The sequence below is a fragment of the Morone saxatilis genome, unplaced genomic scaffold (assembly GCF_004916995.1).
Source record: "Morone saxatilis isolate NCDOM2014 unplaced genomic scaffold, NCSU_SB_2.0 Contig11, whole genome shotgun sequence".
In the NCBI taxonomy this organism is placed as follows: domain Eukaryota; kingdom Metazoa; phylum Chordata; class Actinopteri; family Moronidae; genus Morone; species Morone saxatilis.
Window position 1 is genome coordinate 12,754,198 of NW_023339663.1, and position 15,351 is coordinate 12,769,548.

Consider the following 15,351-nt stretch of genomic DNA (forward strand, 5'->3'; position numbering starts at 1 on the left):
GTCCATTTTGTTGACAGTCTGTAATCACAAACCTTTTTCTGAAACAGGACAGGGCCACAAATCATACACTGTTCATACATCTATGTAAACCTCCAAATTAAAGCTTAAAGGGGAGTATAGAGCCAAAACAAAGCAAAAACTCTCTCCCATCCATGCATTTTCTATACCTGCAGGCTCAGCCCTATTCAGCACACATTTAGCAAGAGCTGTCTTTAACCTATAACTGAAAACAATGTCAGAGGAGCATACCACTGATTGACAAAATAGCAGAAGGTATTCACACGGACACAAGACAGAGAGGAAACAAATACAATACAAGGACAGATAAAATTGTTGGACTTTTTCTGCATTTTGCCCTCGCAGCACAAACTGCAGTGACCACTTCCATCTTAATCTGTCAGTTGCCATAAACAGGTGGACACTTATTCAGTCAATTAGATTAGGAAATTAGTTGTGTTTTCTTCTCATCTTGCATCACGTTTGCCCCTGTGTATGCAAATGTTATATATATATATAATGTGAAAAATCTTGATTGCAAATATGCAGAGCAGTACCTGTTTCTCACATTATAGTCTGTATAAAAACAATTATTTCTTAGGTATTTTCAAAATGAATCCTGTTGCAATGGACACATCAATTACAGGCAGCTTTTAATCTTTTTTCAGACAGCAGATGTCTGCCAAATAAACCCGAGCCTTGAGGTCAGCACTCTTGGCAGCAGCCTGTGATAAATCCCTGTGACTGTACGAGGCCTAGTGTCCTGATGAGGTTTTTCTCATTCATTTAATGTATTTTTAATAAATTGTTGGCATAGCTTTCGCTCGTTAGCCTGCATTTTTGACAGATGACAATACACCTATTTTCATGGGTTCCACGCCCAGTATACGTCGGTCCAAAGATTATAGTATGTCAAGATTGTAATCGGTACAATACGGAGTTGTCGGTCATATGCGTACTGGTTGACGTAAAACGAGTCAGATAGCAACACAAGACAAAAAAAAACAAAAAAAAACAAAAAAAAAAACAGGAACTGTTACATTTATTTAAAAGGTCGAACTTTTTTAATGTCATCATATGTAATTGAAATAGTGTAATCAATGAGAATATAACGTTATGTTGTTTTCAGTTGGGTCCGTTGATCTGACGCAAATGAAAGACAAGAAACAAAACGTTCACTAAATACATTTGATAATGGTTAAAAATGTAACACGTATAGGGCTATGCTAAATTTCTCTTTTTTTCATGGTATTAAGTGTAGGTTTGTATACGTTAACGACAAAATGTTGCTTAAAATTCATGTTTATTTACCACACGAGTCAAGCTTCGCTTGCATCGCGGTTTCATCACCACGGTAACTCAAAACTATGCTGTGGGTAAATAGTAACTGCGCATGCGTGGTGGCACAACCGTCTCAATCAAATACGCTAATAACATTCCTGATTAATAGTAAGCCTAATAATAATAAATAAAGCTATTTAAAAAAAAAAAAACAATTCGCGTTAAAAACAGACATGTCTAAATGTCTATACATTAAACAAACATTAAACAAACTATACAACAAACTGAACCAACTAAAGAGTCTCAAATCTCCCCCAGGGGCCCTTTTGAGTGACTTCACAAAGGGGAGCGGCTACCTCTCTCAAACACTGCTCTCTTTGAATCCTTCGCCTTATTCCTTGATATTCACAAACCACCAGTGGCGCCCTTTCTCCGCAGGATCTCCAAACTGTCTGCCATTAACTGAAACGCCTCGGTTGTGCGTAAACCATTGGCGTAAACACAACGTTGTATGGGATTTGCGCAGCCAAACACGGAATAGGGGAATAGTGAATTCGTACGTATATATTTTTTTTATTTTTTTGGGGGGGAGCTGTGTCCGAGGGGTTGGGCCAAATTCCCGGGAAATGCTCCCTCCGTGTAGCTGCCGTCCGTGCCGGGGTTCGGGAGGTGTCCGGCTGATGGCTCACACACACACTAACTGACTAACAACGTGAGAACCGAAGGGCTGCCGTCTTGTTCGTCAAACCTTCTGTGGATAGAAATCATCATGCCGAGCCCCGACGGAGGGACGTGAGAAAGGACTCTGAACGACTGCCACAACCGACGACGTGTTGCAATTAAAGCAACCGAGGACCGAGTCCGTCGGTCGGGTTTGAAAACGACCGTGTTACGTTGATAGCGCTCTTTTGACGGCATGTACCGGGGTTCGCCTGACACCCGGCACATAACCGAGGACGCTCCGGCTCTTTGATGTCTCTGGGTCCATTCATCCTGCTGTTGTAATGACGTCTGTACGGTTATTATAATTCAGTCGGTGAGACATTTGTGATTTCACCCTCCTCACACACACACACATATATATCTATATATTATATACTATACACAACAAAACCTGAGCGGTGTCGGGGAGCGAGGCGGGTCGCGTCGGAAGGATATGGGAGAGCGAGCCCGGAACGATGCCGTAGGTCTTGCAGGATCGTCAAATTCAGGTGAGCGCAGCTAGCGGATGAGAGACTGAAATTCTGACGTATTTAACCATGACTTTTAGGCTGTACAATGCAAGAGCGACGCGTGATCGGCTTGCAGTGCATGTTACTTTTTTTTTTTTTTTTTTTAAGAGACACATTTCTTAGGCCACATCCACGTTAGCTAGGCCCACAGGATGCCACCTTAAGCAGCTGTCCTGATTTAAATGGGATTAGAGGCTACTGCCGCTGCTGCTAATCGACTTGTTGGAATCACTCATTTGGATGCTGTTGCACATATAAACAGCAAAGGCTTGCAGGTGACTGTGGGTTCACTGCTTGAGTTGTTGTGTGTTTGTGAATTTTATAGTAAAAAGACAAAAAAAAACAAAAACACAAAGCCAGAATTAATGACAGAATGGCAACCTACAGTTCACAAGAAGCCAAAGTGATGTGTTTCTTAGCCTATGGTGACTTGCCAGTACCCCAAAGTACTCTGTTGTAAATGTACCTGTATTGTTATTGATTTATTTTGATGCTTTAATCAGCTCATCGCTCCACCTGTCTTTTCTTTAACTAGAGACTTGTCTAACCAGACTTAAAGCCTAACATGTATCATCAGGACTCTTTGCTGGTGGGAGTGCAGTAGATGACATGCTTCCCTTTTTAAAAAAAGGACCTGGCACAGCGACAGTAAGGGGAATGTCACACCTCTTTATCATTCACACTGAGAATATTTCACTGATCATTTGGGCCCTGCTTTCCTCACGACTTCCAGTCAGTAGATACTGTTTTTTTTTCCTGTATTGTCAAAGTACAAATGCCTTCTCTAAGCAATGTTTCAGTCGAGCAGCGCAGACCCGTTGTAGTTTACTGTTTTCTGCTAAGGGACTAGATAAGTTTGTTAGTTTTGTGAGCAATGACGCTGCGTGTTTATGGCACTTATATGAGAACTGGACTCAACCCAGGTATTACTATTTACATCTTTATTATTTTATACTGATCTCTGCACTGCGTCCTCCTGTCTCTTACAAGCCTATCGGGTATAGATTATACGGTACATATTTCGCACGTAATTCCAGTTAAATAAAAAATCAATCCATGCCAAACCATGTAAGGCTTCATCAACACCAGTGTTTACACTTGGTTCTCTGGTATCCTGGTAGGCTTCAACCCTAGTGGAAACCCAGTACCTCCAGGGAGTCCTGGCACATACAGTATGTTGTCTCTGTTTTCCAGAGCATTGTGTGTGTATGACCTCTCCTTGTGCCAGAAAATTTTCTCTTCTGCTCTGGTATTGATTAATTATTACATATTATTTGACTTAGCAGGGCATAATGCTGGTGTTTGGGTGTTCACAGGTATTTAAGGACTCACACTGCAGCAGAAAGTAGCTCATTTTTCTATATTTGATTGTTTCGGTCCTGCAGTAACCACTGTCATTAATGATGGAACAAATCTTTCATGATGTTCCAGCGTTGCTTTTGCAGGACTGCAAAGAAATGATTGCCAGTTTCTCAAATTTGTGCCTGTTCATAATTCGGACAACTGCTTTAAATGGATGTCTGAAGTTGGATTAAGAATAGGAAAGACACACAGTATGGTCAGCTTGGGCGGGAATTTAACATGACCACACCATGGCTAAAGATACAGTTACATTTTTTGGTCTGCAATTTTAAACAGAAGGAAGTCCTGTGAGATATAATTGCCTAAACCGTTTGATGTTTTTCGGGTTTTTCTTGTATTACCGTAGTACCTTCCGCAAATAGTAACCCTAAAAGGCTTAAGGCTTTATGTAAAAATCCATAGTAAGGCTTTAGGATTTGTAGCCGTTACCTTGAAGGCAATGCTCACAAGTACATTGTGTTGTTTATTTAGAACAATATTCACACTATATGCAGCTTTCTAGAAATAATGCACACCCTCCCCCCATTTTCAATGATCAAGGTATAAATGTAAATTCCATGTGTATGTTGTTTTTGTGTATATTAATCCACAATAATCAGAAATCCATTTATTATAGTAATTCTGTGCTGTAACAAACACCATGTAAAATGAATATATAAAACAAATAACAGACAGATATTACAGACTATAGACTTATGATGGGCATATGTTCGTTGTAGGCCTGTGTAGTCTCGACAGCCTATCTGTTCTGTCGTGATGATGTGTAGGTGAGGGCCCGTGAGAGAGGAATGGACATAGGAAATTCTTATTTTTTTTTAAAACTGCCAAGACACTTGTTCTCACTCATTTAGGGAAAACTCCTTTCCATTCATTGATGTACTGTATTAGGATCCGCCAAACTAAGGAGTGATTGGAGTGAAACTTTACACTTAAACTGCAACTATTACGCTCAGGCATACATTTCACTCTTTGTCTGAGATAATGAACCCAGTCAAAGTATTATGCTCTTGTAGTTAAAAACAATAATTCCACAGACCCTGAGTTTGAAGTTAATTTTGTTGTCTGTGTGCAGAGTAGATGTCAGCAAAAAAGTAACCGTTTTAATTTGTCTTTTCGACTGAAAATTGTTTATTCCTAAAATTTGTAAAAAAAAATAAAAAAAAATTGGAAATGCAAGTTATAAACAACCAGGCGATTATAATTGCAGTTGTATCCAGTGCATGTACAAGACTTTGATTTATGCATGGTCTTTGCTATGTCTTGTGTATAAGTAGATGTTATAGCATGCACCTTAATTCTGGACTTTCTCTTTTTAGCAGTCCATCATGGGACAGGTGATCCAAATAAGCCACATTTAAAAAAAGGCCATTGCTCTGTGTTAATATCTATGAGACAGTATTGATGGTGTGGCAGGTGCTTCGCAGGCGGGTTTGTGTGTGTCCCCTCCCTGACAGACCTGCATGTATTGCAAAATCCATAAGCTGCAAAACTGAAATCATGTGATTTTGCGGTAAAGCCATTAATAGACAGCTGGTCAATACAAGTGTGTGTGTGTGTGTGAGAGAGAGAGAGAGAGAAAAAAAACCAGCAATTTAAAGTACCACGATACATTCAGCACACTGCTAAAAAACTATAGCTGCAGTAGAGTGTTGCAAGGGTAAATCTGGTGCAGTTATTCTCAGTACCTTACCAGATACAGATTGGTTTATGGCAGCAAGCCACAGACAGGTTGCCCAAGCACATATGTTGCCACCCCAACACAAAAAACATTCATGTATACACAAACACACATGCAATCGGCAGTGCACATACTATCACATCAACTGAAAGAAAGAAAATGGAGTGGGAAGAGGTGAAAGGGATTGAGTGGGTGGCAGTGGGAGAAAAAGATGGAGAAAGAGGCAGAGGGAGAGTAGGAGTGAGTGGCACATGGCTTTCAGTCTAAAAAAAGATAAGCAACACGAAACCAAAACCAGAATCTGGATTAGCTAGATAAGGAAGAGGAGGGGTACAGGGGAAGGCTCGAGTAGAAAATGTAGGTTTCCTCTGCACCGAAAATGGTGCAGATGCACACGCTCGGTTTCATGCTCATAAATGTCCTCTAAAATATGAATACTGAATGAGTGTGTGGGTAGGAGGAGAAGAAGGAGAGAGCATGAGGATGGGAAGACGGAAGATGAGAAAGGCGGAAGGTGAGATGGATATGGGAGAGGGTGAGATTCCTTAGGATGGACAGAACGCTGCTTTAGTGTGACAGAATGGGGAGAGACAGGATCTGTGGAGAATGCAGGAGCAGAGCCAGGGATGTGACAAATGCTGGAGACAATCTTGATCCGAGCAGAGTGTAACACACTGACCCAGGCAGAAAAAGAGAGAGACTGGAACAGATGGACGTATGACAGAGAGCAGGAGACGGAGAGATTTGGGACTGCGCCGCAGTCGCGCCAACCCGGCATAACCTCATCATTTTCTGTAGACAGTCCCCCCCCCAAGCAAATATTTTTCCTTTCTTAGTGGTTTTGACATCATAACCAGCCACCTGCAAGACAGCGAAGTCATTGCATACCTGATGAAAAACACTTTAACACACATAACCCCTTGAATATCACATGCTACTGATTGATGAGTCAACCCTGGTTGAACCTTGTGTATATAAGAATTTCATTACACGCCCAACACACAGACCACATCTGCATATGGTTTGTCAACTTTGTCACCAAAGCCACATGCTTTATCCTTTTGTGTTTGCATTGCATTTAAGGTCTGTTAAAGGTCCAGTGTGATGGTCGCATCTAGCAGTGTAGTAGCAAATTGCAACTGACTCGCTTCACCATCCCTTTTCAAGCGTGGGGGAAAAACTACGGTGGCCATGAACGGCCCTATCTAGAGCCACTGTTTGGTTAGTTGGTTAATAAAGGCTCATTTTAACGTAACGAAAAAAGGTGATTCTTATTTTCAGGTGATTATACACTGATAAAAACATACCTGTGAATATTATATTCCATTTCTGACAGTAGTTCCTCCTAAATCATCTTGGACATGTAATATAAAAAATACACAATACTACAATCCTCCTAGCTACTTTAAAAGAAAGTAATTTTTCTTTCAGCAAATAGAAGCGCCAAGTGAGTATTCACACCTCATGGATCAGCACAGGACATCCATACTTACTGCTAAAACTAAATGTATTCTGTACCAGGATGTGTTCAGATGCTCAAGTGAAAGCTAGAGTCTATTCGTCTGTATTTTGTCAGACACACCTTAGTTTACATTGATATGCTACTCGCTCATTGTGTTGTGAGTGAAATCTGCTGTACTCCATGCTGACATTTAGAGTCAGAATGTGTGAAGAGTGGCACTTATAACCGGGAACAAGTAAAGAGTGTTATTATTATTGTGTTTTACTGTATCTGTTGGCTAAAGATGGATACAGTTCAGAAAAGTAGTTCTGTAGTATTTGTATCTGTCTTGCTCAGCAGCGTTTGCAAGGGAATACGCTTTAGAAATGGATAGATGTTTGTGAAATGTTCTGTCAAAACATTTTGATCCAGTGTAATTACTGAAGAGGTGAGGTCACTCGTCATTGTGATGTTATGTTGAAGCACACCATAGAAAAACGCATGGTTTGACAAGAAAAGTTGTCACCAGAGCAGGTTGGTGGCTGTACCATCATAAATGGGCAGAAAAGGCAGAAAAGTCTTAAAACATCCATAGAATCTTCTTAAACCACAGTTGCAGCATAATCTACTCTTCTCTGCTGTCCATGCAAGTGCTCAGTATGAATACTGTCAGCACAGCTTCAGAGTTTTGATGGGGGGAGCTTTGTATTAAGCGAGTTTAGGGAGAAAATGTGTTCTACGCTTTTCATTGTTTCCAGAGATTTATTTACATTGACTTTTTTGGAACTGTTGAAATCCATTGTGACAAACAGAAGTCAAGTTGAGAACGAGGAAACAATTAACTGTGTAGAATGGCATATTAAGCATATAGAGGGTGATTGTTTGACACTATACTATATATAATATATAGAATATAGTGCAGATTATGGTGGGATTATCACTTTGAAAGGTAGAGAGAGATGTTTGCTACACAAAGTAAATGTTCTTTTTCTTGAGTGTGGTTACAGTGGTGACAGAGGTTTCACAGGGAGAGAATGTGATAGAAAATAAAGAGGCTATAACCAATAGGCTGCCACAGCTTGGCTTGATGCTGCGGTTTCTGCTGCAGACTCACTGCGAGTGAGATGGAAGAGTGGGATACTAAAACACCTGCTGCTAGTCATACCAGATCAACTGTTTGTGGTTTGTGCCAATTTTAGACTCAGGTCCAGTATCTGGATCCACCTCAAGAACGATTTATTGATACAGTGACAGTGTTCTGTGTAATCTTTTGAACTGTGAGACCAGGTGAGTTTTGAATTTTACTTTTTATTAGTAATGGTGCACACTCATATGCACTAAGCGAAAGAAAGAGATAGAAAACAGCCAGCATATAGGCCTTGTTTAATTAAATAGAACATAATTGTGGATTTCACTAGATGATCGCATGCATAGGAGATGCAGCGGACAGTTCAAAAGCAATCTTTCTTATAGTAAAACATTACAGATACTGTGCTGCATGCCTGTGCCTCCTGTTTGTTTCAATGAGTCCATGTCAAAGACAAAGCCGCAATGACGGACGGGGAGCCCTGTCATTGTTGTTACATCATTGTTGTTGCATCACGTGGTTATAGGCCTGGTCCTGGCACACAGTAGCACGCTGTGCGGAGCACAAAAGCATTGCTCACATGCAGGAATATGTCACAGTCTTTCCACAAAACACATGTCATTTTGGATTCAGACGGAATCAGGATGAGAGTCAAAAGTGTGCATGACTCATGCCGTATGCAGAAAGCGCCATAATAGGGGAGCCAGGGACAACAGCTCAGCCCGGAGTTGTCTGTGTAGTAGATTTGCCCTAAAGGTCAGGTTTTAGACATTTAGATGCTCTTTTGATCTCAGGTTACAAACACACAGCAGGGTGTGTGACAGCCTCACGTGCTGGAACTCGGTGTATTTATTGCTTAAGAGGAGGTTTAAAAATACAAACCTTTTCGTCACCTCCATGACGACATCAGGAAGTTTCTCTCCTATTCCCTCAGCATCAATAAGGGATTGGCTTGGCATTTGCTTTTATCCTGACTGTGCATCATCACCAAGAAAAACATGGAGGATATGGCTTAAATTATACAAGCAAAGCATATGTTAGTTCAATTGGTATCTGCAGTAATATAGACGTTGCGCATAGTTGGATAGTGAAATAATGATTTGCTGTCATATTCCTAATTACAATAAATAGTCATACAGGCTATGAAGACTTTCTTTGCTGAGGGGTACAGTATGCTTTAAAAATCTAAAATAATTGTGGTTACGAGGGCATGGCAGTTTGTCACAGATCAGTGTTTTACTTTATAGTTAGAAAAACAGTCGATCTACTGCACTTATATGTAAAAGGTCCTACCCACAACTGATTGATTGATTGATTTTACATTAGTGAGTGCACATGTCCAGTATATAAAACATGTTTTCAATTTGTGTCAGAGCTTAAGTGTTATGTATTTACATGTATGACAGGAAAGGGTTGCTTGAAACAAAGATCTTTTTTTTTTTTTAAATCTAAGAACCCACAGAATGTCTACACATAAAATGTTTTTAAAAGGCCATTTCAACTTCAATTGTGTTTTTCTGCACCATGGTCCAAAGTAATTTTTTAATTTATTGTTTTCATATGCTTTATAGTAAACATAGTCGGAACCATAAGACTTATGTAGACTATGTCTAGGAAAGTGAAAATATGATAAGTAGCAGTTGCTTTATCTTTAAATATGCTGTGATTTGTCCTGATAGTGTTACGGATTTTTGGCCAGATACTTGATTGGATTTGCAAGGATTTTATCGGCTTGAATGAGGGCTTTTTGAGTGAAGGGGATGCATGCTCTGAAACTTAGTCAGCTATGAATGAAAGTGTGTATTTTTGCTGTGCGCTGGTTTTGAAATAACCATATAATATAGTAATCGATAAGAATAGACTAATAGACTGTTAAGCTGATTATTTAGCTTAACAGTCTAAATGTGTCCAGTAAGGCCTTAAAAAAGTGTATGTTTGTGTATTATAGTGTATAAGTGTATATTAGCCGTAATCCTTTTTGGGATAAGGGATAGGATTTTGCGGTATTTGTGTGTATTGGTCTTTTTTATGAATTGGTAAGATTAGGTATATAAGCCCTCGTTGTCAAAAGAATGTGATATTTTACCCTTTAAAACCCAGTTTGCTCATGTCACAAATTCTCAATTGGGTAAGGAAGTTATGCACAAAACACACTTAACGCATGCTTAAGTGTGTTTTATCAGAGCACTGCTGTTAATGGGAGTATGAGCAGTTAGCATTCACTGTGGTGAAAAAAGTCTAAGTGCATCCGCTAATGTCTACAGTAGAAGCTAAACAGAACCACTAATAGGCTAACATCCCCCAGGTTGATGGATTGGAAAGCCCTTGAGGAGGCAGCTGCTATTAGTGAGGATGTCGGGTTGAGACACGTACTGATGGTCAGAGTCTTCTTCCATGAAATGAGGCTAGCAGAGGTGGTCTTGTCGGAGGTCAGTGCTGATTAGTTGTACACAGCACTGATTACAAGAGTCATAGGCTGGAATTTGTGAATGTCACAGTGCGTCTTGATAGATTGTCTATACAAGATTATTGGGCTAGTGTATTCTTGACTGCAGGGATTCTGAAACCAAACTAGTTTAATGTAATAGGGGTCATGTTTCCTCACCACATGCTTTTGAGGTTCGGTTGGTGCAGGATCATCTCCCACATCACTTTTTCAATTAAAAAATCGATCAATTTTGTGTCATTGGGGAACAGTGGCAAAACACCATGGTTTCTACCCGAGGATGAGTCATGATGACATTTAAATGTAACTAATCGTTATCTATGTGAATTCTTAAGCACATTGAGATATATAAATAACTAACATTGTAAATTACCAATAAATAAATAAATTTTATATATATATGCTCTACTGTAAGGTTTTGACTCTATGTATATTTGATTTTAAAAATCTTTATCACAAACAAACTGAAATTTGAAGATTAAAATCTGATCTTGAGGACTAGTCACAGTTATACTTGTCCAAGTGTTATGCAGCTGGACTTGGATAGTAGTTGATAGTCAGAGAGACATTTTTCTGAGGTGTTCTTGGTGCATTGATCTCTTCAGAACCTCGGAAGTGATCAATCAGAAAAAATGATTGACCCCAAAATCCATGGATATCTGTGTTGGCAAACTGAGGCAGGGACAAAAAATGAAAGCCATCACATAGGGCTCTGGGTAATTGTGAGTGGCATTTTCATTATTTATTTTTATTTAATATTTGAGCATTAATCAAATAATTCCCAAAACAATGAAAGACTGTCAATAACACGAATAGGTAAGTAACAGTCAAAATAATAATGTAAATGTAAAATCATTTCAAAATGGTGGTCATGAAGTCTTTCTTTTAACATAATACACCCTGATTTATTGGACACATCCACATCTTATTTGCTAATAATATAAGCTAACATTTATATTAATTTAAAACAGCGTTTGGTTTAGGGATCAAGGCAACAGTTAACCACAAGGTAGTTTGAAGTGCTCCATCCCCTGTGACGCTGATCGGGAAAAACAGTTAAGAAAGCGGATGTATGCGTGGATAGATGGAAAGAACTGGCGCTAGGTAATTGCACTTCTTACTTTACTGAGTAGATCTACTCTTTTGCACTACAACAAGGTCGTACTGTTACTTTCCAATCCAATTTAATTTATAATTATGTCACAGTGTTTTTTCCACTGTTGAGGTCTCTGCTGGGAGTTCAAGCCATATCGTAACAACAGGCCTGAAGGAAAGTGCTGATAACAGTGTCCCTGGCGGTCTAGTGTGCGCCTTCTGCATTTAAGAGATCTGCTTGATTTCACCGGCCTGATTGTTTTGGCCTAAATGAGATTTGGGGGAAGTTCAGATGTTTCTTTTCCCCCCTCTTTCTTTCCTCCCTCCCTCCTTCCACTGTCCTCTTTAATGTTACTCCAGATAGAGTTTTACAAGTAGCTGCGAAGTGGCTTCAGTCACATGAACCCATTCACACGCCCTTGTTTCTTTCACTCTCTTGCATTACGTCAAAGCCGAGGAGCCGCATAGTAGGGTAAACATGAAGAACTGGAATCTGAAGGGATGTGTCATGTTGTCCCAAGCTTTGTATCAGGGGCATCTGACCATTTGCTGTGCAGGGCTCACACTGAACAGGTTTTGTCTTTCAACCAAACACTACTGCAACTGATTTCTCTCTGTTGTCTGTCCTCTTTGGTTGAAGGTCTGCCAATCAATGAGACCACCTGCTGTAGTGCTTTGATTGGAAAGAAAACCTTCATACTGTCATTCCACCGCTCATGGTTTAACCCCTCTGCCTTTGATGCAGTTAGCCAGTTGTAACCACCTGCCAACACAGCCCAGGCTCATTTGCAGTGAAAACAATTTTTTATGTCACTAAAACATTGAAGGAATTAGCCGTTACTGAGCATAAATTGTCCTGTAATATTTGTGCCCACTCCGTGCAATCACAGTTTCTCGGTGTTGGTGTTTTTATATCCGTACGGTGTATTATCCAAAGTCGAAGAGTTTCATATTTCATATTATTCTTGAGCTTTTACCATCCGAATATGGCAGCCTCCGTGTGGCAAATGCTGTGCTGTCTGTGGGGTTTCCAGTGGTATGAGCCCCTTTTTCATACAGCTACATATCAAAGTTTGAAAATGGGCATGCGTGAAATAACAGAAACCTCTTCAAATGAAACCTTATATACCAGAGTCATAACACTCACAAGACTGTCGTGTGTAGATCCAGTTTTATAGCTATGGTTTGAGTCTGTAGTTTATTGTGCTGTTACGAAAACATAGCATTAAAAGTATTTAATTTTGATGTGACCCCTGTCGGGAGGTGAGCAGTTAATATTTTTCATTGAAGAAAAGGAGAAGAGTTGACCTCTTTGCTTCTGAATGTACTGTTCATTTTCAAGCAGTCAGGTGAATGTCTGCTGGATTAAGGTCATTCACAAAGCAAAACTAGTTCCACCAGTCATTTCTTCCTCTCAATAGAATAGAGAAGAAGTTAATTATCGCCATGTCCTGTCACCCTATTATACGTGATTCACTTTTATGTGACGACTGTGCTTGTTATTTTGTCACAATACCCATCCAGGCCCATGATGCATGTGTGCGTATGAAGTCCATCGCTCATTTCCAGCTCAATAGTAAAGCTGGGTAATACGGCTAAAAGAAAATAATCTCCATATTTTATATGTTTAAGGTACCCTGTTTACATTCAGTCAGTGTTACTCACCAAAAGACTTTGTGTAACCTTGAGACCTAACAACTGTGTTGAATGCATTTTATTCCTCATGAAACATTTGAAACCTTCATCGTTTAATTCCTTTTTCTTGCCTTTGCACCTTGCTGTGGGTCTTGGTGTATCACCACATCCTGTAGTCTCATCCATTCAAACACTATTCCATAGCATCAAGTTGTTGATCAGTGACTGCACTACAAAATACAACAAGCCACTGTTATGACCAACACTGAAATCATCAAATCAAATTATCAATAAGCAGAACATAGAAAACTTGGCTTATTCTCCTCTTTTCCAAAATGTACGCTCATAAAAGAAAAAAAAAAAACACTGCCATTTGATAACAATGTCTGTGGCATACTTTAAAGTGTAGTGTAGTGTATTATACCCTGTATCACCCAGTGTTTGCACATATACTGATGTAAAGCAGGAGTAGGTGAATTTTTCAATTCAACATTTGTGTAGTGAAATAATTGTAGTCGGTCGTAGTCAATCCAAATAAAAGCTCTGACAGGGAGAAGTGATCATCACAATCCTGCTAAAAAGTATAGGAGCCCAAATTTCATGTTGGCCCCCAACAATAGGGGGAAACCTTTGATCTTTATTTAGACAAAATGCAAATCAGCGCAGGTGTTTAGGCTTAATAAGCAGCCACAGGAGAAATAAAGGAGGGAACTGGCACACGACAAAACATAGGGGATAAAAAAGATACAGAGAAGACATGTTTTAACATTTTTACAGACTTGGCATGAAGACACGATAGGACATCCTAAATAATGTTTACGTAAGTTTATTAAAAGTACAGTGAACCTGTAGGGGGGCATGGGAATCCATTATGACAACAAGGTCTCCAGTGTTTCTGTGTGTGTAGTAAAAAGCAAGTAGAAGGCTTTGTAAAAAAAAAAAAAAAAAAAAAAAAAAGGTACTTCTCTACGAGGGAAATGCCACTGTTTTTCTGTTATATTCTACACATCCCTACTGAGAGCTATGTAGGTGGTAGCACAAATGCCTCAATGACTGTTTTTATTTCTTTGCCTGATTTCTTCCTTCAGAGGTAATTATGGGCATTCTTGTTAAAGTACAAACCAGGAAGAGTATTCTCTGTGCAAGAATTGTTTGTTTATATTTTCAGGTTATTTCTCACGATTAGCGAAGCTGGATGATGATCCTTTCTTGTTCCTCTTAGTCTAAGAAACCTTAGACCCCTCTTGAATTCATTATAATGTGCTAAGCTAGTATAATGAATAGCTGAGATATAATACATCTTTTGGTAGAGAACATTAGATGTTTGTTGTCCTAAGGGGGAAACTTCCTGTGGTCTGTCCAAGATCTGATCTTTTACATTTAACTGATGAGTTAGGCTATGATTCATGATCAGCAGTACAGGTGCTTTTTATTTTCAAATCCTTACTCGTATTGCAGGACAACAAGCACACTTGTTATTTATCTTAAGTCCTTTCAGAGACTGTCTATCATCTATGCATCTGTTCTCATTATTAGGGAATGGAATTACCCAAGAAACTCTTAGTGTACTTCTTTACTGTTTACAGTAAAAAGGATGCTCTTCACAGGACATTGTGAAACACAAACCATAAGAACCACAGGTTCTGCAGACAGACAGCTTTGTTTCCTACAGTTGTTCAACTGGATTTGTACCTTGCACACAGTATGTCAATGGCCATACTCTGAAAGGAATGCTGCATGCATGTTGTCTTGGAACTACTTGACGTGCACAAAGAAAACATTATAATACATTCCACTCCACATTTCAACAGACTGGTGTAAGACTCGCAACATGAAAAAGATACTAATGATAATAATAATGTCAGAAAGGAGAAGTGTGAACAAACTTGGAAAATATCTAGCCAAGGGATACCAAATGAAGGTTTTTTTTTTTTTTTTTTTACCAAGTGTTGTTCCACTCTGACCAGTTGCCACTGCTTCACTTTGAAGCGCAATTGCACATCACTGTCTCTTTTTGATTCAGTGAAATTAGCAACCCCTACGTTTTGCTTGTTTATGACCCCACCAAATTGTTCTGCAGTTACACACATTGTGAAA